The following is a 3,275-nucleotide window of genomic DNA, read 5'->3' on the forward strand; positions in this document are numbered from 1 at the left end:
GGGAATCATCCCTCAAATACGGGAATCACCCCCCAAAATCCGGGAATCATCCCCAAAATCCGGGAATCATCCCCCAAACCCGGGAATCCTCCCCCAAATCTGGGAATCATCTCCCAAATCCTGGAATCGTCCCCCAAATCTGGGAATCGTCCCCAAAATCCGGTAATCATCTCCCAAATCCAGAAATTATCCCCAAAATCTGGGAATCATTCCCAAAATCTGGGAATCATCCCCCAAATCTGGGAATCATCTCCCAAATCCAGGAATTATCCCCAAAATCTGGGAATCATCCCCAAAATCTGGGAATCCTCCCTAAATCCAGGAATCGTCCCCAAATACGGGAATCATCCCTCAAATATGGGAATCACCCCCCAAAATCCGGGAATCACCCCCAAAATCCGGGAATCATCTCCCAAATCCAGGAATCATCATCCCAAACCCGGGAATCATTCCCAAAATCTGGGAATCCTCCCCAAAATCCTGGAATCATCATCCCCAATCCCACCTCATTCCATGTTTTCCTGCGGCTGGGAATGCCGTTCCCCCGGGAATGCGTCGGATCCGGGATTATCCCGGTTTTCCTCACTCCCAATTCCCGTTCCCAGGGGTGGGGAGGAGTCCTGGGGGTGTTGCCATTCCCATGGAGACACCGGGAACGATCCCGGCGGGATGAGGGAGAGGATCGGGAATGGGGGAGCTGAGGGCTGGGAATCTCGGGATGCGGATGGGGGAATCTGGGAGGAGGGGTCCGGCTGTGTCCGGGTGCGTCTGAGTGTGTCCGGCTGTGTCCGGGTGTTTCTGGCTGTGTCCTGGGTGTGTCCGGGTGTGTCCGGGTGTGTCCGGCTGTGTCCTGGGTGTGTCTGAGTGTGTCCGGGTGTTTCCAGGTGTTTCTGGCTGTGTCCGGGTGTTTCTGGCTGTGTCCGGGTGTGTCCGGCTGTGTCCTGGGTGTGTCTGAGTGTGTCCTGGGTGTGTCCAGCTGTGTCCGGCTGTGTCCGGGTGTTTCTGGCTGTGTCCTGGGTGTGTCCGGCTGTGTCCGGCTGTGTCTGGGTGTTTCTGGGTGTTTCTGGCTGTGTCCGGGTGTGTCCGGCTGTGTCCGGGTGTTTCTGGCTGTGTCCTGGGTGTGTCCGGCTGTGTCCGGGTGTTTCTGGCTGTGTCCAGTTCTGTCCGGCTGTGTCCAGGTGTTTCCAGTTGTGTCTGGCTGTGTCTGGGTGTGTCCAGGTGTATCTGAGTGTGTCTGGGATTTTCCGGGTGTTTCCGGCTGTGTCCGGCTGTGTCCGGCTGTTTCCAGCTGTGTCCGGGTGTGTCTGGGTGTGTCTGGGAGTTTCCAGGTGTGTCCAGCTGTGTACGGCTGTGTGCGGCTGTTTCCAGCTGTGTCCGGCTGTGTCCGGGTGTTTCCAGGTGTGTCCAGTTGTGTCCAGTTCTGTCCAGGTGTGTCCGGGTGTTTCTGGGTGTGTCCGGGTGTGTCCAGGTGTGTCAGGGCATGTCTGAGTGTGTCTGGGTGTTTCTGGGTGTGTTCAGTTGTGTCCAGGTGTGTCCGGCTGTGTCTGACAGTGTCTGGGTGTATCTGGGAGTTTTTGGGTGTGTCCAGGCATGTCCTGGTGTGTCCGGGTGTGGGTTAGGTGTGTCCAGGTGTGTCCAGGTGTGTCCGGCTGTGTCCAGTTCTGTCCAGNGGGTGTGTCCGGCTGTGTCCGGGTGTTTCTGGCTGTGTCCAGTTCTGTCCGGCTGTGTCCAGGTGTTTCCAGTTGTGTCTGGCTGTGTCTGGGTGTGTCCAGGTGTATCTGAGTGTGTCTGGGATTTTCCGGGTGTTTCCGGCTGTGTCCGGCTGTGTCCGGCTGTTTCCAGCTGTGTCCGGGTGTGTCTGGGTGTGTCTGGGAGTTTCCAGGTGTGTCCAGCTGTGTACGGCTGTGTGCGGCTGTTTCCAGCTGTGTCCGGCTGTGTCCGGGTGTTTCCAGGTGTGTCCAGTTGTGTCCAGTTCTGTCCAGGTGTGTCCGGGTGTTTCTGGGTGTGTCCGGGTGTGTCCAGGTGTGTCAGGGCATGTCTGAGTGTGTCTGGGTGTTTCTGGGTGTGTTCAGTTGTGTCCAGGTGTGTCCGGCTGTGTCTGACAGTGTCTGGGTGTATCTGGGAGTTTTTGGGTGTGTCCAGGCATGTCCTGGTGTGTCCGGGTGTGGGTTAGGTGTGTCCAGGTGTGTCCAGGTGTGTCCGGCTGTGTCCAGTTCTGTCCAGGTGTGTCCAGCTGTGTCCGGCTGTGTCCGGCTGTGTCCAGGTATGTCTGGCTGTGTCCAGTTCTGTCTGGGTGTGTCCGGTTGTGTCCGGGTGTGTCCAGTTCTGTCTGGGTGTGTCCAGGTGTGTCTGTGTGTGTCCGAGTGTTTCTGGGTGTGTCCAGGTGTGTCTGGCTGTGTCCGGGTGTGTCCGGGTGTGTCCAGGTGTGTCAGATCATGTCTGAGTGTGTCCGGGTGTGTCCAGGCATGTCCAGTTCTGTCCAGTTCTGTCCAGGTGTGTCCAGGTGTTTCTGGGTGTGTCTGGTTGTGTCTGGGTGTGCCCAAGTGTTCCCAGGCGTGTCCGGGTGTTTCCGGCTGTGTCCAGGTATGTCTGGGTGTGTCCTGTTGTGTCTGGGAGTTTCCAGATGTTTCCAGCTGTGTCCAGGTGTGTCAGGATGCATCTGAGTGTGTCCGTTTGTGTCCAGCTGTGTCCGACTGTGTCCGGCTGTGTCCAGCTGTGTCCAGGTGTGTCCAGGTGTGTCCGGATGTGTCTGGGTGTGTCCAGTTCTGTCCGGGTGTGCCCAGGTGTGTCCGGGTGTGTCCGGCTGTGTCTGGGTGTGTCCAGGTGTGTCCGGTTGTGTCCGGGTTTGCCCAGGTGTGTCCAGGTGTGTCCAGTTCTGTCCAGTTCTGTCCGGGTGTGTCCATCTGTGTCCGGCTGTGTCCGGCTGTGTCCGGCTGTGTCCAGTTCTGTCCAGGTGTGTCCGGTTGTGTCCGGGTGTGCCCAGGTGTGTCCGGGTGTGTCCAGGTGTTTCCGGCTGTGTCCGGCTGTGTCCAGGTGTGGGTTGGGAATACGGAGCTGGGAAGGGCCGCGTGTACCAGGAACATCCCACAGGATGTGTCCGTCATCCTGGTGTGTTCCCGTCCCATTATCCCGTTATCCCATTATCCCAGTGCATTCCCATTATCCCATCCCATTATTCCCTTTATTCCCATTATCCCATCCCATCCCATTATCCCATCCTGTCCTGTTCCATCCCATCCCATCCCATCCCATCCCATCCCATCCCATCCCATCCC

The sequence above is a fragment of the Parus major genome, unplaced genomic scaffold, assembly GCF_001522545.3.
Source record: "Parus major isolate Abel unplaced genomic scaffold, Parus_major1.1 Scaffold379, whole genome shotgun sequence".
Classification (NCBI taxonomy): Eukaryota; Metazoa; Chordata; class Aves; order Passeriformes; family Paridae; genus Parus; species Parus major.